Below are 23,659 nucleotides of genomic sequence, written 5' to 3' on the forward strand. Positions count from 1 at the left end.
CCCCATTGGCTTTGCGGGCCATAACAGGAGAGGCCCACTCCGTTGCTTCAACTTCTTGAAGGTTTCCCTTGGCTAAGAGATTGTCCAATTCAACTTTCATGCTCTCCCTTACTAACAGACGTGCATTCCTGACCTTAGCTCCTTAGCTGTTTTTAGAACAGCGTTAGATTTGACCTTTATCCTATGTACACAGTCTCGATTAGCATTACTAACAACCCTAATTGGTGGTAATTCTTTTAGGCAGACAGATCTCATTGGGATCAACGCAGATATGTAGATCACATTGATGGAACCAACTTATGAGCGAGTCCCCTTTCATCAAGACATAGATTTTACCAGAGATGACTCTCCTTTTGAAGTCAATTGTGCCCCAGAAATAACCCAGCAACTCAATAGTCACTCCACCTTAACCTTTTGGTCTAATGTCTGGCTTCAACAGGGTGACTTTGCCCAGCAGATTACGCTCATAAAATGTTTTGGGGACTAGCGTTACCTTGGCCCCAGAGTCGAAGAGCATGTTCACGGGAGCATCATTGATCAAAACTAGCTCCTGAGGGCAATCATCAGCATTCCCTGTGACTGGGAGAATATTGATTTCTTCCAATTCTTCTTCATGAAAATCAACTTCCCTGACTTTTTTATGCCCGTGCCCTTTCTGCAGTTCTCTCACACATTTTGCACATGGCCTTCCAGCATGGGCAGTCTTTAAAGTTGGCCATATGGCCTGGTTGCCACACCTGAGGCACTTCCCCTGAAAATTGTTTGTATTAAAGGGCTTTGAAGTGGTGCTCGATTTGGGTTTAACAAATCTATCCACCACCACCTTGACATTAGTGTTCTCCTTTTTATCACCGGAACTGTCTTTGCGTATAATATTAACACACGCTTTTGAATACTTGTGACTTTTGGCTATGGTCAGCACTTCTTGAAGCAATGGCGTGCCTTTTTGCCACAGGGCGTCTCTCTTTTTTTCGAGGACTCATCCCAATATGAACTGATCTCTTAAGAGCTCATCTAAAGCTGCACCAAAATTGCACGTGGAAGCCAATTTGCGCAAGGTAGTTATGTACTGTTCTACCGACTCATCCTGCCATTGCATCCTTCTCCCGAAGTGATATCGTTCAAGGAAAGTATTCACTTTGGTGAGGTAGTGCAAGTCCAACTTTTTGATGCAGATCACATATTCATTAACCCCTTCAGCGCTGATGACAAAGCCAGCTCGTCGTGGGTGTTACCTGCGCTACGCGGATGACGAGCTGGCTTTGTCACAAACAGTGCATTTTTGAAATTCCAGCGCACAGCGGGAAAACGCAGTAGCGCGGAAGAGGTTAAGAGTGGCAGAGTAACTATCAGAGAGTTCAGGAAGGTGTTCAACGACTTCTTGTCCCTCAGAACTGAAGGAAGTGGCCCTTAGGGGCCACCCGGTTTACTAAGAACCACCTGCTATGCCTTCCCAGGAATGAAGAGTCGGTCAGACAGTAGAGAATATAAACAGGATTTATTATCAGTCCTCGGCAGAGAGAGATCCGGTCAGACCTGAACCCTAAGATGGTTACTGAGTGGACTGCCTTCCAAACTGGTTACAGTAGGTAAAGAAGCTTCCCAGCCATCACCAACCCCGCCCACCATGGAAATGTACTGGCTCGAGCTGGACCCGAACAATGGGGGCACAGAGAGATGCGCTACTACTTGCGAGATGGGTACACCTTATCGGCAACTCACGGTTATCGTACTGGGCCTCAGCGTCTCTAAACGTGGGAGCAGAGCTACACGCTCAGTTTGGTATTTGAAGGGAGAGCACCTTATTCATTAGCAAGTCGAGAAACAACCTTGGGCATAAAAGAAAATAACAGTGAAATACAGTGTTCAGCTGAGGCAAGCAATTCTGGATACATGGGCCTAATGCTGGTGCAGCCTATGCAGTCTAAATAAGGATTACAACATACAAAATGGAGTCACACTTGCTAACTGAGACTTGCACATTACGGGAATAACTCAACGGGTTGCATACAAACGTGGCAGCGGCAACTATCTTAGCCATATAATGCTAATCTAATATAGCACATTTCAAGGATAGCAAGGGATTTTTCAGACTAACAGACCCTCCTTTTAGCATTATATGCTAATTAGCTTTATTTGGCTATCCGGTAGGGTCTTTACAATGATAAGGGGAAAAGGATATAGTTATCTATCCATAGTCAATGTGAAAAGAAAGCAAATGCAAACATCATAAATTGGAATCAATATTCGAAGACTCCCTCGTCGATTAACATTATTGACTGTATTTCTTGCATCATCATGAGAGTGTGCTTATTATTACTTTTTGGTAGTGAGACACTGGGAATGAGTCTGCTTATGCAATACGTGCAGCAAGCTGGGTGGCAATTTATGCATAGACAGCATGTGAAAACAAACCCTGCAATAGCTATCAGGAAAAGGAGTATTTTCCAACCCCATAATGTCAATATTCCCCAGAGCCATCCCGAAAGGGAACAGGTACCATTGTCTCTGTGAATTTCTGAAGCCAGTCTATACAATTTCTGCATTGCAGATTTTACAGTCGGGGCACTGACATGTATGTACACGCAGCAGCTGCTGCTGACGATGACATGGCAGGCTCCACCCCTGTCAGCTAAGATAAAATCTAAAACCCTCCGATTTTGAAGCGAGACACGTCTCGTAGCTTGGAGCTCAACTGTAATATTAGTCAGTATACCTGCGGTGGTGTTAAAGACTCCCTCATCTATTCTAGTCAGGCGTCGGATATTGTGGGAATTGAACATCGGACCCCAAAACAGTATGATACCCTTCGTTATGTCAGTAAACTGCTGAAATTTATTATTTAGCTTTTTTAGTTGGCCAGTATTATCCACAGGAGTGGGAGATCACCGGCTGGACTAGGAGACTGAGCTGAGCTAGTCTGTTGTTGAGTTGTCCCACTTTTAACTTTAGAACTTTGTGACATAGCACACCAGCTTGGCTGTCTACTAGTTGAACACTGGGGTGCATCTGTGTAGCGAGTGCATGGATGGTGCGCCAAAGCCTGTTAACATTCTTTCACTCCTGGACCATGCCCAGCACGTGAATCTCTTTAGTCAAATGGCTCTGTCCAGAAGTCCTACACCTCGGCTGCCCTCCACTCTTTCATCCATAAAGGTAGGCCCGGTTCTTACATTTATTCACCTGCTCCACACATGCATTTCCCTGCTAACAACATTCCTTTTCCAGCCGGAGGCCTGTGAACAAGATTTTCAAACCATGTATTTCCCATGACTTTTCATGGATCTCTCCTCCTACTCATGCTTTTCATCATCACCTGCACAACCACTGTGGCCACATTTAATGGAACAATACTGAGGAGCGCTCATTCTTTCCACAAGATGGAGAATGCACCCCAACAGTGCACGCTGCACATAACACCTAATAAATGCCTTCTGCGACTTTCACACATGACCGACAAGTACACAGCCCATACCCAGCTTTTGTAAAGGCCCACATGCTTAGAACTGCTTTACAAATACACAAAATGCCCAAGGCACAGCTCCACAATGTAAAATAAAAGAGTTCTCAGTGTGCAACACACCAGCAAATTATACAAAGCGTGCTGCATGCCACAAGGGTCTTTATTATATCAGCTGCTTCATCCAGCAGCACAGCTTAATGGCACCAAACCGTTCTTCCTTTGAAAAAGGTGCTATGCATGTGGTGTTTGTACAGCACAAACCTAACCTAAAAGCAGCTGAGCTCCCTATCGGTCCAAGGCAGGCACAGAGTCAACGAGTGATAGGTGAGACAGCTGTATAGTGGAATTGTTACTGCATTGTGATCAAAGGGCCTGAAACTAGCAGCATGTGTGCTAATTCCTCAGCAGTTTCTCCTCTATGACAGGTAGAGCGATGCAGGCCCAGATCAGACAGAAATGATACATTTATAGATATGTAGTATTTTGAGATAAAGAACTGGGTAGTAGGATGCTGGCTTCCAATAAGACAGCACCGAGCACCCCACCTCAGCTGCACATGGGGACTGCATTGGCTAGATGAACACTGTGCTCTTGCAACCGCTCAAGTCATGCCTGCTGGCGCTACAACATGTTAGCGAAGGGTTACTTGAATCCTCGATTCCAATTCACATAATTTAACTACACACATCACAGTTCTCTCCCCTCACCGTATCCAGCGCATGTTTCCTGACTCGACACCAAAGTGCTGCGCGGTAAACTGGGTGACGCCGGCTTCTAACATATGGTGTGGGGGTGCCCATCACTACAGATGCTGTCATATAGATACTTCTTTATATATACTGTGTTAAGTTAGCATGAGCTTTTTACATGTTTAAACGCCATTTTTCCTTCAGCTTCAGTTTACACACGACACATACTTGTTGTTGTAGCTTTCAACCTAGAAGAGTGATGTGATTTATTTGAGAATAATGTGTTATTATTCTGATATCAGTTTTGCTTGGTACACTGTCTGAACAGTGAGCGCTGAACCCTCTAAGAATAACTCGATACAAGGTTGCTGGGAGATCTGATCTTCACACCACATTAGACATAACATAAATACAGTTGCTGCCAACATTGGGCTCTAAGCGGGTTTAAGATAGAGTTACAGGAAATGCAAGAACACACTTGATGATGCTTCGCATGCAGAGAGCTGTTAGCTGATGATGTGATCCTCTCCTCCTGACATTTAGAGGTATGGGCCCGCCCTGCTAAAACCCAAATGAGACCTTCATAATATAATATAATATGCTAAACAGGGAGGTGAGAAATAGGTGTTGTTAATTCCTATTCATTTTAGCATTATAATATGCTATCATCGTTTGCGTACTATGGACTAGTAACTATGCTGATAACTTTGATTCTTATCATCTGTTTGTTTGTATTATATAAGATACTGCGTTTGAGAACATTGCATTGATTAATAAATATTTCAAATATGCACGTGTCCTCTTTACTCCATGTTCTGGTTTGAAATGATTATAGAACGAAAGAGTGTTTATGTGTTCCACGATACCTGAGGTAACCTAAGTTCATGTTCTGGTTTGTCTAAGTCATTGGGAGTTTGTTATGACCAATGAGACACTGTAGCTAGTTCGGTAAGGGGATTTTGGATACTGAGGTGAGTTTTGGGTCACCCTAATTCACTAAGGTTCTAGATCTCTATGCACAGTTCTGTGGGAGAACGGAAACCCTGCTACATGGCGCCCATACGTTGGTGATCTTATATCATGACACTCGAGTAGTATATCATTCAAACCTTAACCCCTTTATTGTCGTTTCCGGTAAACGGTGGTGTCGGCAAAACCTACCTATTTTTGAAATAGGTCTTTTCAACCTTGAATCTATCTAAAATGGTTTCTTTGAATTACTACCCAGTTGTGCTACAGAGTTTGCTTTGTTTTATTCTATTTCCGGTGCTGTCATGGCACAAGCCGTGGACATTCCGCTACATAGTCGCATTGCGGTGCGTGACCATTTGCGGGCTTATGATGTTCCCTTAGAAGGCTTGGCTGTGGTTATGGTGGTGAGTGCGGCACATGCTTACCCATACGAACTTTTCTATTCGTGGGTGACATTTCCGGCAGTGGACGCAAATTCTGGAGTGTTCCACTCGTATACTGCCTCACCTGTACCTTTGAGTATGATCCGTACAGAGCACAGGAAGTTCCTATAGATGTTTGGCAGCATGGAGTTTGGTCTGGTGGCGCCCTACCCCATTCTTTAACCGCTCCGAGATTAGGTCCTTTGTCCATTCCGGGCACAAATTGGCCCGCTTTGGCTGGATTTACTCCTCACCCTAATCACGGCAATTGTACCTTGGCTGAACTTAGGCGACTTCATGTTGTCGCTATTGCCGTGATTAGAGCGCTTGTACATTACACAAGTCGTAATGTTCAAGGTGCAGCCCCTAGAGGTGCAGCCCTTCCGGCAGGGCAGGCTGGTTTGAAAATCAGTCCTGTCATGGTGAATTCCGTAATGGGCAAGAAGCCCCAGGATAAGGATGATTTTCCTTTCTGGCTTGCCGAGAAATTTGACCAGCTGGAGGCTGTGTTTCCTAATACGACTCCTGGTGAAAAGCACCGGATTCTTACGCTTAGTTTGCCGAAAGATTTGGCCCCTGAGCTTGTTGACTGTGAGACCTGGGGTAAGACTTTTGCAGCGGTCTATTCGAGATGCTTTGGCACCCCGTCTATGTCCAATCTGTCTACGGTCCTTAAACATGTTCAAGATGATCACGGACCGGAGTCTGCGGTTGAGTTAGGTATGCGCCTGTGTGGCACCTTTGATGTAGTTTGCGATCTGATCCTTGCGAATGTCAAGGGGGATGCAGTGAACTTTCAGGTGGCTAACGCTTTGGCGGTAATTCCCGATGCCGAGAAACCCAGACAGTTAGCAAGGATAATTGTGGCGGCTTATAAAACTGTTGGCCGCAATTCTAAGGGTCTTAAGCCTTTTTCTACTAAGGAGAAGAAGCAGCCCCAGGGACAAGCTTCGGAAACGGACGTTCAGCCCAAGTCCAAGAAACAAAATTGGCCTAAAAAACAGAAACAGGGTAAGCAACAGCAACAACAACAAACACAGGTTTCTCGTCCTGCGTCTCCGTTGCCTGCGCAGTCGGATCGTGTTTATGATTTGCGCGATCGCGCGATGATTAAATCACCTGAACGTTTTCAGGCTTCTGACCAACGCTCTCCTCGTTCCTTTCAGGACTCATCGGCCCGACAACCGGTGGAGGAGGGGGCGGCAGGAGCCGGGGTGGACAACAAGGACGTGGTCAGCCGGTGGAGAGCAGCAGGAAGGCACTACGCCCAAGAGACCTCAGTTTGCCAAGAAGAAAGTCGCCGCCTTAACAGCGCATCGATATGCCCCAGATAGTGAGAACGCTGCTTCGGAATCTGACGTGGGCTCTGACCTTGCTGGACAGCGCGGCGGAGATTACCATAGTGAGAGAGGCGCTCCGTCCACTACTGAAGGTGACAGCGACTGATACTTATGTTGTCATTGAAACAGCAGTCACAAGAGTTGCTCCCCCTGATAGACTTTTTAAAATTGTCCTGTTAATAGAAGGTGACATACAGCGAACTGTAAAAGGGGTATTTTGGGAAAATCTTTCGTCTATGTATGACATTTTGCTTTCGGAGGCTGACTGGCCCCCACCTTTTGTTCTCGCAGCTCCGCAAGGGGAGGAGGTAATCCTCCCCAGTTTCGCGCACACTGTTTCGAGAGTGGAAGCGCTGCATTTTGCAGAAGAGTGGGCTCTGACGCTTGCGCCGGCTGTGTACCGCAATCAATGTGGCTGGGATAAATTGTCTCCGAGCCACGAGATTCCTTTACGGTCTCAGCCGCAGCCTCAACCCCAATATCCCATACGACGTGAAGCCAAAGCTTCAGTCGCGGCTATCCTTGAACAATTGGAATATCAAGGTGTAATTGAAACGTGTGTGTCACCGATGAATAATCCCCTTTTTACTGTGAACAAGCCGGACGGCTCATATCGTTTGGTTTTGGATTATAGGCATTTGAACTCACATTGTCGTAACTGTGCAGTACAGAATACTCACGGCTCTGCCCTAGTGAATAGTCTTGAGCGTAAACGGTTCAAAACCACGCTTGACATTTCCAATGGTTTTTATGCCCATAGATTGGATGGTCTTAGTTCCCAATGGACCTCCTTTACATGCGGTGGTGTGCAAAAAATGTTTCGGCGTCTCCCAATGGGCTATAAGAATAGTCCTGGAGTGTTTCCTCCCGCATAGTCTCTCTTTTGGAGAGAATCGACCCAGTTGCTTGTTCGTATGTGGATGACATTTATCTCACAGACGACGAACTTTGGGAGCATCTGTGTCGTGTTAATAGCATCATTTGTAGCTTTGCAGACATGGGTTACAAGTTTAACTTTGCAAAATTGCACATTGCGGAGTACACAGTGTTGTTTCTGGGCTACGAGCTTAACAATGAAGGAAAGGGGTTGGCTCCTCATTTCCTGGAGAAATGCGCACAGTTGCGCTCTCCGACAACGCTGAAAAAATTACAATCTTTACTGGGCTTCTTGAATTTCGGGAGAACTTACATTCCGGAATATGCCCGGCGTATCAAGCTGTTGTATGCTTTGATACAACCATATTTTTCCAAATCATGCTGGCTGCCAGAGCATTCAGCTATTCTGCAGTCCTTGCAAGCTGATTTGCTTGTTTCTGAATACTTACAGACTCGTGATAACCAGACCAACCTGGCGATAAGAATTATCCCTGGGACAGTGGGTTTCACGTACCTAACTTTTAATGAAGGAGATACAGTACCTATTGCTTACAAGTCACACTTGTACACTTCGGCTGAAATGCGATTTTCCACTGTGGAGAAAGTTTTGACGGCTGTGCAGATGGCAATTCTCAAGGAACGTGCCCTGTCACAGGGAAAACGCATGTTGGTTGTTACCCCGTGTCCTGCCTTGGAGGCAGTTACGAAAGCCAGTGTACCAAATTCCAAAGCTTTGCACCCTCGGTGGATTCAATGGGCTGCATCCTTGTCATCCCAGGATGTCACGTTTATTTTTGACGCCACTTTACGGTCGCAGGAGTACTTACAGTATGAATTTGTTCATCCGGCTCCTTTAGCAATGCGGCCGTTGGAGGATTTCCATTGCATCATTTACACTGATGGGTCAGCGCAGGTTGCACATGGCTCTAAACATGCCTACGTTTCCGCATGCGCCATTGTGGTCGGTGCCATGGTGAACAATGAGTTCAAGTCCAGTGTCGTGCACACGCAGACACTTGGGGACTGCACCGCACAATTAGCAGAACTACGTGCTTTAATGCTCGCATTGGAGTACGCTGATCCTTGTGTGACGACTTTAATCGTAAGTGATTCTTACTACTGTGTCCAGTCTTACAATGAGAACTTGTTCTTTTGGATTCAGAATTAATTTCGTGATTCCAAAGGTAGCACAATAAAACATAAAATGATCTGGGTCCGAGTGGCTGAACTTAAGGAAAAGTTACCACTCGTGTTTGTGATTCATACTCTTGGCCACCAGCGTGTGGGAGTCCACGCTGTCGGTAATTCGTTTGCTGATGAAGCGGCGAAGTCAGCAGTATCAAAATACTTAGTTGCAGCTGTTACACGGTCCAAAAGTAAAATAGATGATGACATCTTGGTGGCTGTTGCTGCCACTGAGAAGGGAGGTAAATATCCTGCGGGGTTCCCTTCAAAGTACACATACCACTTAAGTCCCGATAAGGTTCCTTATGTGAAAATTCCTGATGTTGGTGAACGTTTAGTTCCCAACTCGGATCGCAGAGCTACTCTGATTACAGCGGCTCATGAAGGTGTGGCGTCTGCGCATGCCGGCGTCTCAGCAACTGTAACTCAGCTACAACAGAGGTTCTGGTGGCGGGGACTGTACAAACAGACGCGTGATTATGTCCTTCAATGTGACATTTGCCAGCAGATCAAGCCTTCGACTGCTGCGCGTCCTCCACAGACACAGTTGTACATTTCTAATAAACCGCTAGGATGTGTTTATTTAGATCACTGCGGTCCTTTTTCTTCTGATACTGCGTATAAGTACATCTTAGTAGCAGTTGATTCATGCACACGCTTTGTGTGGGTATGGCCCCATCGCAGCGCTGATTCACGGACTGTCATCAGAGATTTGCGTGTCTTTGTAGGGATTTTTGCCTGTGGTACATTCCATTCGGATCAGGGTCCGGCTTTCGCCTCTAAGGCGTATAAGGATGCTATGGTTTCGTTGGGGGTCCAAGCCAAGTTTTTGTCTCCGTACAGACCTGAGGGTAACGGTGTAGTGGAACGAATGAACCGTGACTTAAAGCAATCTTTGACAGCTCGAGTTATAGGCACTGGCAGAAACTGGCTAGCCCACCTCAATGGCATGCAGCGTGCTCTTAATAATCTCCCTAGAAGGTCTCTGGGTGGGCGGACCCCATACGAAATGCTCTTTGGTATCAAGATGTTTGTTCCTGACCTCGACGGTCTAGACTGCAAGGCCCAGGCCGCGGCCTTTGACGTAGATGAACATTGCAATGTTTTACAGGATCTACAAAAGACCAGAGACAGTCTAGCTAAAGAACATTTGCCCTCCACATCGGATGATGCGTTGCAGATCCAGGTAGTTGGCTGGCTACCCCAAGTTGGAGAACTGGTTCGAGAGAAGATCGATAACGAGAAAGAATTTGGTCCTTCGTATAGGGCACCGGTTCGAGTTCTTGGAGTGAAGGGCACGAGAACAGTCATATTACCACCACTTCCAGGTCGTAAGGAAAACAGATTTATCTCAATTGACAATGTCAAGACACACAGGGTGGCCGATTCTTCATAGCATGACACCGGCAGTATCCTGTCCTTCCATGGTGAGACATTCTGTGTTGGCCATTACTTCTAGTGCTGAGCCAGCGGTGACCCTCGAGATGCCTGTTGTTTCCACTCCTTTATTAAATACTTTTGCTATCAATGACAATGATGACCTGAATTATACCTATCCATCTGCTTTATCAATGCCTGATTTACAGACTCGTTTGGCCACAGAATCCAGATTCTCTTTTGACTCTGTTTCAACACATTCGAAAAAACCCTCACGTTTAGCGACATATGTCACATTATTTAAAAATTATTTTTTAATTCCCCCTTGGACATATATTTGGCTGGTTCTTTTTTTAATTTATATTTTTATGTCAATTGGTTTTGTGTTTTATTTTTTCCGTCTGATCGATGGACATTATGTCAAAGAAAGAACAGGAATTCGACACCTTAATGGAACAGTGGCCCCACTTTCCTCGTCACATTCAGCACATAGACTGAAAAGAGAGTTGAATACAGTTAACATCACTGCTTGGCCTGTCCTTGATGGGATTGTGTGGGATGCGGTTAGGTTTCAAATTCATGGCCCCACTGAAGTGATTAATGTTCCAAATGTGCTTAGAGTGAATATGGGGGATGTAGTGAAACAAAACATACGTTCTGATGATTGGGATATTCAGGCCGTGGAAGCATTATTCTCTGATTTGAAATATTATGCTGCCTTTGATGCTGAGGATTTATACTTAGATTCTATTAATTATGGTGATTTGTTCTGCTTTCAACATTATGGTAATCATTTTCTGCATAAAACAAGTTCCAGGAGGGTTAATGTAAATTACACACAGTGGGAACATTGCCCAGCTCCAATACAAGGCAACTCCAGTACATTTCTGGAAAAATACAAGAAACACTTGATGATGCTTCGCATGCAGAGAGCTGTTAGCTGATGATGTGATCCTCTCCTCCTGACATTTAGAGGTATGGGCCCGCCCTGCTAAAACCCAAATGAGACCTTCATAATATAATATAATATGCTAAATAGGGAGGTGAGAAATAGGTGTTGTTAATTCCTATTCATTTTAGCATTATAATATGCTATCACCGTTTGCGTACTATGAACTAGTAACTATGCTGATAACTTTGATTCTTATAATCTGTTTGTTAGTATTATATAAGATACTGCGTTTGAGAAGATTGCATTGATTAATAAATATTTCAAATATACACGTGTCCTCTTTACTCCATGTTCTGGTTTGAAATGATTATAGAACGAAAGAGTGTTTATGTGTTCCACGATACCTGAGGTAACCTAAGTTCATGTTCTGGTTTGTCTAAGTCATTGGGAGTTTGTTATGACCAATGAGACACTGTAGCTAGTTCGGTAAGGGGATTTTGGATACTGAGGTGAGTTTTGGGTCACCCTAATTCACTAAGTATCTAGATCTCTATGCACAGTTCTGTGGGAGAACGGAAACCCTGCTACAATGTCATGGCTTGAGGTTACAGCCACCATATCGGAACTCGCAGACCATACACGGTCACCTACTCCTGAATCCTGCCTGCTAGGCCTTCGCCCTAAAGCAAAGGGGGGTAAACACTTACACCAGTTTACAGACCGTGCATAGGTACTTTTGAAGCGCCAAATTGAAATTTTTCTTGTAAAGCAACATCTGTGCTAAGAGGCCGCTGCATACTCTCCTGCAATGTGCACGAGCAGAGGCCAACACACTACACATGCTACTCACTAGAGGAGTAGGGAGTGGATGGGGGGGAATATGGATATCCTTAGCATAGAAGCCAAAAACTATTTTCGACCACCATGCAGGAACTATGGCCGGGACCTTATGAATGTATAACTTCTGTACAATTGTACCAAAGTATGATGTATATCCTCCTGTCCATGCAATTGGCGTTCCCCTGAGGATGGGAGCCACGCCGGCATATGGCATGGATTAGACATCATGTTGATCTACCCTTATGTGTTCGATGCAGTCTCCCCCTTACATTTAATTTTTTTAGTGATGCACTGTCTGCGATTAGGATTGGAATGTTTTATTGTCCTCCTTGCCTTGTGATCACCCTTTATCTTAGTAGCTCTTGCTCCGAAACTGATGTAAATGGCAATGCTGCCGAACCATGATGTGTTTACATATGTCACATATATTATGTCATTGATGCTGCCTGCAACCTGTATCCCTAATTGAGTTTCCTTTTGTTGATGTTTTAAAAGAATAAAAAATAAAAAAACTTTCACCAGCTGCAATCAAATATTTATGAGATAATGAGATGCAAACATACCTCCATCCTGCACATCCTGGGACTAGACTGCTGAAAAGCGATCAATGGGAAATGAGACAGGTTTGGAGGTGAGCAAATCAATGAAACATTACCTGAAAGAGCAAATTCAAAAAAGAGAGTTAGGAGAAGATAGATGGATATTGGTAATGGCACTAGGGACAAGCAAGAGAAGGAAATAAACTCAACTTTCTTTGCAAAAACACCAGCCTTGTGAATTTTTACAAAGCAAAAATGTTTTAAACGTTTGTAAAACACTGAAAAAACACCACAATTTAGAACCTATATAAACTGATAACAGAAAAGCGTATGCACCTTGTTTTCAATGTGCATTATCAGAGAAGAGGAATTGCTGCATGCACGGGAGGATTTACAACGAGACCTAGTGTGCCATGACGGTGCACCAGGTTCAGTTTTCCGTAGTCATGTATTCCAATGGGCTCTGGGAGATGCAGTCTTTTTGTAACTGTGTTTCACTTGGATGCTGATAAAGCAAGGGATGAAATGCATAATAGTTGAGACCTTCTGAATCTTTACACTTAGGAATTCTGAGCATGCATACAACACATAATGTGAAGTGCACACTTGGATTAGAACAAACAGATGACAGACAAGAAAAGAAGTGGAGAAGAGCAAAAGGAAGAGAAAGAAGCTCATTGAACGCGGCATGAGGCAAGGCCGTCCCCTTTCCCACATACTCTTCCTGATAGCCCCAGAGACCCTCACATTCACCCTATACTGCTCAGAAGGCATTTGGGTAACTGAAACCAAAGCCGGCAACCTGGAAATTATGCTGTAAGCAGACAACATACTCATGACTTTAGCCTCTCTAGAACGTTTGTTGTCAGCACCGATGTTCACCATATCAGACTTTAAAGCGTTTTCCAGGTACACAATGAACTGGACCAAAATGTGGGAAACAGAGACAAGTTACATTAATGACGCAACAGGGCATAACATAGTCAAATCCAATTCTCCAGCACCTTGCCTCCCACTATGAGTCGAGAACACAAACCGGGGAGACTGGTTTAAAACATGGATTCCAGACAGAGAGCTATCCCCCTGCTTTAATATAGAGAGGACTCACAGGACGCAGGCCCCAAGTAAGCCTAAGTCAGCATCACCTGGAAGAAAGTACCCTTTTTGGATGGTTACAGCCAATCTTTTTGCTCCAGATACTGCTGGTTAGGACTCAAAGTGCACTGGAGCAGGCTGAAATTGCTATATGTGAATTGGCATCCCCAATTGGCAATGACTTTAACACCCTTAGAAGTCCCTAGTATATGGTACCAATGGTACCCAGGGCATGGGTGTTAAAGGGGTCACCAGGGACTGAAGCACTATTTATGCCACCCTGAGTAGCCCAAGTAAACTACTCACAGGAGGACGGCCAATGCAGACTGCAGAAAAGTGTAAATTGCTTGATCTCGACTCTGCCTTCACCATGTGTGGTAAAGTCAAACACTATTTTTAATATATATCAGTCACCCCTAAAGAAGGCCTCCTGAGGCAGACAAGTGGCTTGGCTTGCTTTCACCCGAGGATCCGAGTAAACTCCAAGCTGAGCTAAAGCTAGGCGTCCTTCACTGGCTCGCCCACCTCTATAAAATAACGTTATGTTATGTTAAGGATATTTATAGAGCGCATGGCTACCAGAAGGTGTCCTTGTGCTAGCAGAGATTTATGGCAGGCCACACCAGCTTAGTCGGTGGGTTTTTGGAATAACCAGGTTTCCAGACGTTTACAGAAGGAAAGGGGGTTGGGTTCTGGACGTAACTGGGGGGCCCCGGGGGGCGGGGGCGAAGCTAGGTAGAGAATGGATAATCAGAGGCATCTGTTAGGACAGTAGGGGGAGATGATGGATTGGAGGATGGGGGGCCTTTCTTCCAGAAAGATTTATGAGCAATACATAGGGACTTGAATGTTATTCTTTCCACAATCAGGAGCCAGTGCAAGGTTTTCAGAGCAGGTCTTGCAGAGTGGCTGTTGCAGATCTTAAGAAGCATGTGTGCTGCACAATTCTGAATAACTTGCAGTTTGTTTGTTGTCACCCCTGGAGCTCCTAGATACAGAACATTTTTGTAGTCGAGGCGGGAGAGGATCAATACCTGGACCATGAGTCTCCTTGCTGAGAGGGGGAGGAGCAGGAGTCAAGTCAAGTCAAGTCAAAGAATTCATATAGCGCACTACATACCCAGAGGGTCTCAAGGCGCTTAGGGAGGGGAGGAGGATTACTTGTCAAATATCCACGTTTTAAGTTGCTTTCTGAATGCTAGGTGGTTCTGGGTAAGGCGAAGGTAAGTGGGGAGTGAGTTCCATGTTTTAGCAGCCAGGTATGAGAAGGATCTGCCTCCCATGGTGGTCTTGTTGATGCGAGGTACAGTGGCGAGGGCTTGGCTGGAAGAGCGTAGTTGGCGGGAGGGGGTGAAGAAGGACAGTCGTGAGTTGAGGCATTCTGGTCCGATGTCGTAGAGTGATTTGTGTGCGTGGGTTAGCAGTCGGAAAGTGATCCTCTTATTGACGGGTAGCCAGTGGAGGTCTTTCAGGTGACCAGAGATGTGTTCGTTGCGTGGGATGTTTAATATGATCCTGGCTGAGGCGTTTTGGATTCGTTGGAGTTTCTTCTGGAGTTTAGCGGTGGTACCTGCGTAGAGGGTGTTTCCGTAGTCCAGTCGGCTCGTGACCAGAGCATGGGTGACTGTTTTTCTGGTTTCGGTGGGGATCCAGCGAAATGTTTTTTTGAGCATGCGAAGAATGTTGAAGCAGGATGAGGATATGGCGCGGACTTGTCTGTTCATTGAGAGTGAAGAATCCAGGATAACGCCTAGGTTCCTTGCGTGGTCTGTCGGGATGGGTGCTTTTCCAAGGGCTTCCGGCCACCAAGAGTCGTCCCATGCAGAGGGGGATGTACCTAAGATGAGGACTTCTGTTTTATCTGAGTTCAGTTTCAGACGGCTGTGTTTCATCCATTCGGCAACTTCTTTCATTCCTTCGTGTAGGTTAGTTTTGGCGGTGCTGGGGTCATTGGTGAGAGAAAGGATCAGTTGAGTGTCATCTGCGTAAGAGATGATGGATTTTTGGGCATGGGTGGGGAGGCGAGACAGTTTGGCCATGCTGAACTGATATCAAATGTGGGTGACTTACCCAGCAGAATAAGCTCTGTTTTATTTCCATCCAATTTAAGGAAGGAGGGTTCAATTTATTTGGGAACTCTCTCCAGGCAGGGGCCTAGGCATGGTGAGGAGTTTTCTGGAAGATTTAAGGCCACCACTAATTGGGTGTCATCGGCGTAGGTGACAATTTCTATCCCAAAAGGGAGAACAATCTTTGCCAGGAAGCTCATATAGATATTAAACAGCATCGAGCTCAGAGACTAGCCCTGAGGAACACTGCAGTCAAGTGGGATCCGGTTTGAAATGTTACCCCCTTCAAAGGCTTGGAAGGTTCTATTCTTGAGAAAGGATTGCAGCCAGGTGATAACACTGCCTGATAGTCCCACATTCCTCAGTCTATGGATCAGGATGTCATAGTTAACAGTGTCAAAAGCGGCGATGAAGTCCAAAAGGATGATAGCTGTCGATTCACCTTTGTCGATAATCATTTTGGGCTTTTCAACAAAGCCAGTAGCACGGTTTCGGTCCCATGTTGGCGGCAGAACACGGTTTGCAAGGGGTGAAGTATGTTGTGAGATTCGAAGAGTGTGGAAATAGCTGAATCAAAATGCTTTTCTAGCATTTTACTGAACCCAGGAAGGAGGGAAGTAGGGCGGTAATTCCCAAGAATGTCGGGGTCAGCGTTGGGTTTCTTCAGTAGCGCCTTCACCAGGGCGTGTTTCCAAAGTGGCGGTACTAGTCCGGTCAAGATGGAGGAGTTAATCATCTTTAGTAACACCGGGAGGACTACTTCCTCAGCAATACTTAGGAATTGAGGGACTGCCCGGTTACAGCGAGAGAGGGATTTTACTAAGGCACATATGTTCACTAGGGTGTCCATAACCATAAAGGGAATTTCCTTGGGAGCATGCTCACCAGGCACGGAGTTCTCCACGAAAAGCGGATTAACAGTGGAGGCCGGAGGGGGAAAGAAATTGTAGATATCCTTGATTTTATTGGAGAAGAACTCTGCAAGTGCATCACACCATGCGTGCGAGCCCTCAAGGGGGGCATCCCTCATCGGTAGTTTTAGGAGAGGCTTAGCAATTTTAAAAATTTTGTGTGAGGAGTTTGATACTGAGTTAATTCTTTCCTCATAGTAGGATGCTTGTGCATCCTTCACTTTGGTTTGATACATTTTTATGGAGTCCCTGTATTTCAGTTTACTTGTTGCGTCGTAGTTTCTTCTCCATTTCCTCTCAAGTCTTTTTCAGGTTTGTTTGTACTCATGCAGCTTGGGGAAGTTCCACGGAGCAGGGTTATTCCTAGTTTTTTATGAATGTGTTTCCTAGTTATGACTAGGTCCAGGGAGGAATCGATCCAATAACCATTGGATCGATTCTCGAGACAGGTATGGAGTTTTCCAGAGCTGAATTCCAAGAGTTCAACGGAAGGTTGGACACAGAGCATTTCCAGCTACTGGTCGTGCCGTTGGTAAGAGCGGGTTTCGGCAGATCCCTGGAGAAAGGGACAAAAAAAGTCGTCAGACCATGGCACTGGGACCGGGTCTCCTACTGAGAGTTCCTTCCAATTGGAAAAAATGGGGTCTAGGAGGTGGCCTTTTTCATGGGTGGGGCTAGTAACACTTTGCTTCATCTGGATACCTAGGAGATACTGGATTAGTTCAGTCACTACTGGGTCCGAGGGATCGTCAAAATGCAAGTTGAGATCCCCTAGTACAGTGAAATTGGAGGGTGGGCTTGCCATGTTTGAGACAATTTGTGGTAAAACTTTGAACAATTGTCCTTGGGGTCAAGGGGGGTGGAAAATCAGAATACCCGAAAAGGTGTGGGAGAGGGAAAGCGTGATGGAGAAAGAAAAGTTTTCACAATCCGGTAGGATGCTGGAGACGATGTGACATTTACAACCCTCTTTTAAAATAATGGCAATGCCTCCTCCCCTCCCCTGTTCCCGGTCACTCCTCAGGACGTAGTATCCCGGTATGAGACATTGGGAGTTCAATCCATTGACTCCAATTTAATAAGGAGAGTTCAATCCATGGACTTCTCATTACAAGGATCCTATGCCTGTGGCCCTATAATCAAGAAACGGAGCTCCCTACCGGCGGTTCTAGAACAGATAATCAGTATTAAAAAAGACAATCTAGCTAACACTGCATCTACCATCGCTAAGCAAAAAGAACACTTCAGACCCATCACAAAGCGACATGGGTCACTTACAGAGACACAGCAGCCAACGGAAACACTAAGCGACTTACAAAGACACTGGAAATAAGGTCAGCACTGCCAGAGATCCCGCAAATCACACCAGAAAGTAAATATGGTAGAGCACAAAACTAACTGACTCGTCTTCAACCGTGCATGGTCACTCCAAACATGCCGCTTCGTAAATTAACGATCAGCGACTACACGGTCTTGAGCACCTTCGCTTCGGCCGTTGCCTTTTTAAGATTGCGGTCACGGAAGTCTACATTTGGGTACGGCTTCCCGTTAGTCCCTTTTCTACTTCCTTTAATTACGTTGGAAATACAGCCGTGAAACTAACTGTCCTGCATGCCACTGCATACAGACACATTGATTTAGCTGGTTCGTAATGGAACTGTAAGAGACTACGTGGTTTGTTTCTTTAGTTTACTTTAACCCCATAACGACAAGTTCGGATTGCTTCAGCTCTGGGCAGTTTGATTTTCATTTTTATCACAAACGGACAACTTTAAGCTACCGCACTTTGGTTCCACACTTTGCTTTAATTTCACATTTATATTCTCCTGAACACATTTGATCTGGGCTGTTTTGAGCATGTGCACAAATCCAGTACTACACACACTTGAATAATGGAGCTACTCCTTTTTACCTCAAACTCACAGGACGCTCCCAATTTGCATAGGTGGTTTACTATTGGAAACACCACAGTGGATGTTTTTCTTTGTTTCTTTACCTGAATTTTCCATTTGGATCTTTGAATACATGAATTTCTATTACCTTAAAGGAAAATCATGCCTGAAGAAGGGTTGTGTCCCAAAAATCATTGGGATTGATTTAATCAATGAAAAAGTGATTTACGTCTGGAGGTGTGATCATTGAAAACGATGAACGTGACTGTTAGACTTGGCCCTTTTTCCCTGAAACTTTTCGCTTTTCACCCCCCCAATTAGAGGATATCTCCCCCATGGTAGAGGAATGTAGAGGCCCTGTGTGGTGTGAGATGCCATAATACATGCAGCGCAATGGTGGAAGCGGAGGTGTGGCAGGGCTTCCGTGGTGATGAGGGAGCCCCGTGTGTGGAGAGAGACCGGAGCGGGAGCGCACCCCGCCGGTAAGTTCCCCGGCAAGTGAAGCAGCACCGGAGGCGAGGGGAGGGAGGCCCCGGAAGCCGTCTCGAGCCTCGCTCCCGCCCTACTGAAGTCCCGAGTCCCAGGAGTGGGCCCGGGTGAAGACAGGAGGAAGCAGCACGAGCAGAGACCAGAACAGCCGGTGAGTGGGGCCACGTTGTGGGACTGTCGGGGGCCGGCTGAGGCATTCTGTCATTGCTAGAGGCCCCCAAAGTACCGGATGGGCCAACACTGATCACCGGGCACAGCTGCGCCGCACAAGATCAGGCAGCTGCATCATAGGCGCATGGATGGTGTTCTTGAGCCCCCGAGAGAGGCTCAGACGAGACCCGCGCCTCCTTGCCTGATTTGTGGACCCCAGCTGCACCGCCGGTAGCGGCCAGCTGCAACTTGGGGCATACCTGAACCGAGTCCCTGAGTGGGGCTCTGACATCCCATTGTTAGGGGGTGTGTCGGGGCACAGTACTGGTACCCGCCCCCTGTGCCCGAATTCTTTTACAGGCAGCTGCCGTATTGTGGGGCATCCTCAATTGCACAGTCCAGAAAAGGGACTCCCACGTCCTCAGGACGGCCCAGTGACTTGGTGACAGCATCTTCCACAACTACCCCGCTGGACAGAGGGGCAGTTGCGACATGGGGCATTGTTTGGATCTGTGAGTCCCAAAGGGACTTCCCAGGCGCAGTGGCGCAAAGGACAAATCCGCAGCGAAAAGGGCAGTAGTAATGGGTGCAGCTTGCCCCTAGGGCATTTATACTGCGGGGTTGTTGCCTAATGTATTGTTCAGGTAGCAGGTCCCCTTTGAGCTGTGCAAATGTGATGTTGCCTCTAAAGTGAAGGCTATTTTCCCTGCTGGGGCTTGTGCCTAATGTCATGCCCAATGTTATACCTAAGGTTATGCTTTATACCTTGTGCCCCCTGGTTCTAGGCTGAAGTGTATGCCTAATGCTAACTAGATACAGGCGTAATGTACATATGCTAATAGGAGTAGGCCAATAGGTTTATGCCTAATGGGAGGCTGCGGTAATGATGCCTAATGGTATTACCCTGATGTTCTAGGGTCATGCCTATTGGTAATATTATCCCTACTAATGTTGTTATGCCTCATTTGCGTTGCACTTAAATAATGTGATGTAGGCGTCCAGTGCTTATTCCTTGCCCTTATGTTCCCATGCTCATACTTTGGTGGTGATATGATGATGCAGGGATGTCTTCCTTCTAGACCTCGTGTGTAGGTCCAATGCGACTGGTGTGCATTTACGCCTAGGGAGGAGCCTCATGATTTATGCAAATGTGTGGAGGCCCTTGCACTGATGGTCGTTGTGCATAATATGCCCCTAACGTTCACATGTTTATGCCCACAGGTGTATGCCGATTGATAATGCTTTATGTTTATGACAATGTTGCTAAGGCTAGGCATAATGGACTTATGATAATGCTGTGGTGTTATGCTGATAATGTTTTTCCCCTAAGGCTAAAGCTGATGGACTCTACATCTATTCCTTAGACTTATCTGATTGGCCCTGCCTAGTAAATAGTCCCATGTGAATTATTACCTGTGATTCCCTTCTGATGTGTTCATTCGACAATACACATACTGTTTTCCACCTAACCTGGTGTGGAGTCTTTTCGTAGTGTGCCTTGTGTGTCGCCTGTGTGTGCTGCGCGGATGCTTTACACATTAGGTTTCATCCACCAGAGCGTGCCACAATCCAGATGAATTTTGCATCTCTTTAACTACCAGGACCGCGACCACATTATGCAAGTCGCCAGGTCCAAGGGCCCCTGGCAAATCGCCCAAGGCTGAGTGACCATCTATCCAGACTACGCGTCACCACCTCAGAGATATACAGAAGGCGCTGTCACTCTCTTGAGCAGAGATACAAAGGCAAACACGTTTATCGCATTTAAGCGCAGAGAGTTTTAACTTGAAAGAAGGTTGGGCGCTTTGTCCAATCGTAATCTCAGGGATCACACCTGCGGGTTCCCTGAAGTCTTTAGGACTCAGTAGCTCTTTTAATAATGTTAATAAATAAAACTAGTCAAGGGGGAAGTGGTGCCAAATAGAAACTGGACACCTCGTTGGGTCTGTCCCCTGCTACTGTGTTTCCAGTTCAAACACTTCTTAGCCAATAAAATAAAATGAAACCCGCCAGGTGTGAATGTATTATCACCGTGTAATTCTTAACCAGGCATGCGTAGAATTGCACAATCGTAAATGCAGCGCACGCGTGGCTTGCCTTCTCAGTTTGTGAATGGCCACCAGCTTGCGAGTATATGAGCATTCACAAACTCAAATCTGACCTTTCCTCGCGCTGGAAATGGTTAATTCTACTCCAGAAAAGGCTGAAGAAGCTCTCCGTGGCTGGGAAACCTGGCAGTGGCATAGAAGGGGCATATCATGGGAAAATGCAGAAATAACAATGGGCACAACATTTCCTCTACACATACTTTTACACTTTGGTCCCACTAGGTCAAGTGCTGCGAAATAAGTTGTAGAACTGGAATTGCCACATAAAGGAGGCAATCTCAGTCATATTTCTTTCTTGTGAATTCACATCCTCGGACAAATCACAGTAATGTGTTTATAATTTACATATTTATGTACATGTCTCTATATCTATCTGATCTATCTTAAAGCAAGCAGGGTTGCTTGCACGTGTTCCACACATTCTAAAACTCGCAGCAGGAGGCCCTTCAAAAGGTCCTTCCAATAATAGGCTGCAGATTGTTTGCTTTATCTTTATCCCCAATTTAAATTCCACGCTTGTTGTCCATATCTGCTTCCGAGGCTCCTTTGGACAGACGAGGTGACACCATTATATTAAATGGTGTAGAGTCAGGAGGACGGCCATGTATGTTCATGCATAACATATCTCTTGCAATGGAGAATGTAAAACATCTTGGTGCCACGTGACCTTCAAAGGAAAGTAACATCGGGCTTACTTCCCTTACTTGGTCAAGTAATTCTGCTGTTTTTGTTGTAGTAAAGCGTACAATTAAATTGTCATCCTTCCTGGTCCGTGACAACCCAAGCAGACTCTCCTCCTGTGTGCCAATTGCTTACAGGTGTGCTTGTCTGTATGTGTGCACGTGTGGGTGTATGTGTGCACAGGGTGGTGTGTGTACAGGTGTGCGTGTCTGTATGTGTGCACAGGTGGGTGTATGTGTGCACAGGTGGGTGTATGTGTGTGCACAGGTAGGTGTATGTGTGTGCACAGGTAGGTGTATGCGTGTACAGGTGGGTGTATGCGTGTACAGGTGGGTGTATGCATGTACAGGTGGGTGTATGCGCGTACAGATGGGTGTATGCGCGCACAGGTGGGTGTATGTGTGCGCACAGGTGGGTGTATGTCTGCGCACAGGTGGGTGTATGTGTGCGCACAGGTGGGTGTATGTGTGCGCACAGGTGGGTATATGTGTGAGTGGGTGTATGTGTGTGCATGAGTGGGTGTGTGTGTGCATGATTGGGTGTGTGTGTACAGTTGGGTGTGTGTGCACAGGTGTGTGTGCGCGCACAGGTGGGTGTGTGTGCGCGCGCAGGTGGGTGTATGTGTGCGCAGGTGGGTTTATGTGTGTGCGAATGCTTTAGTTACATTAAAACATTGTGCACCTCATGTTCATTAAAGGTAGGTGGGTCGTGAAAGTTTGTGGTTCTAAAATTGGGTTTGGGGAGCACTGTTCTAAGAGGTACAGGCACCATGCACCTTCCTCTGGTAAATTGCTTTAAAAGGGCTGGTACTTCTTTATTTTGAGAGGGAGAGTCACTGCACTTATCACAAGTGATGTAATACGTTTGATTGGAGAGTACCGGCAATTCTCAACAGTGACGCAATACTTTTGATTGGAGAGTACCGGCACTTCTCAACAGTGACGTAATACTTTTGATTGGAGAGTACAGGCACTTCTCAAGAGTGACGCAATACTTTTGATTGGAGGGTACCTGCACTTCTCAAGAGTGACGTAATACATTTGATTGGAGAGTACCGGCACTTCTCAAGAGTGACGCAATACTTTTGATTGGAGAGTACCTGCACTTCTCAAGAGTGACGTAATACTTTTGATTGGAGAGTACCGGCACTTCTCAAGAGTGACGCAATACTTTTGATTGGAGAGTACCTGCACTTTTCAAGAGTGACGTAATACTTTTGATTGGAGAGTATCGGCACTTCTCAAGAGTGACGCAATACTTTTGATTGGAGAGTACGGGCACTTCTCCGAAACAAGCAGGTACCTGCACGCACTTATATTTTTCAATTTCAAGCCCTGCTCTGGTACAAGTCAAACAACCTGTGTCCCAGAGACTGTGGGACTTCTGGGTCGCCACTTGATATATCCGGCCTGTGCCGGCAGTGCAGGGGGTTTGATGCCTGTGCGGATGGAAGGTGAGGGGGTGCCCCTCCCAGCACTCCAACCTCAAGGTCCCTGCACTCCTCGGGAGGGCCCGCTGGTGCTTTGTGGGGGAGGGGTGCATTCATCCCACAGAAGAGCAGCAATGGCATGAACCCACCGAGCTATCTCCATGGAGGTTGTACATAGTGTTCTTTAGGGCCTGATCCTGTGACCCGCAGATAGTGTTTGAGACGTCACTTCCGGAAGGA

At 46.0% G+C, this 23,659-nt stretch overlaps 1 long non-coding RNA gene across 1 annotated transcript in view; it reads right to left on the minus strand.

Annotated features, from left to right (window-relative positions):
- LOC147737117 (uncharacterized) overlaps nt 1-23,659 on the minus strand; it is an 82,289-nt gene that overhangs the window by 46,007 nt on the left and 12,623 nt on the right. Inside the window, exon 2 of the long non-coding RNA XR_015309810.1 lies at nt 12,620-12,711. This is a non-coding gene — a long non-coding RNA (uncharacterized LOC147737117). The remainder of the gene's footprint in view (nt 1-12,619; nt 12,712-23,659) is intronic.

The sequence above is a fragment of the Lissotriton vulgaris genome, chromosome 1_1 (genome assembly GCF_964263255.1).
Source record: "Lissotriton vulgaris chromosome 1_1, aLisVul1.2, whole genome shotgun sequence".
Taxonomy (NCBI): domain Eukaryota; kingdom Metazoa; phylum Chordata; class Amphibia; order Caudata; family Salamandridae; genus Lissotriton; species Lissotriton vulgaris.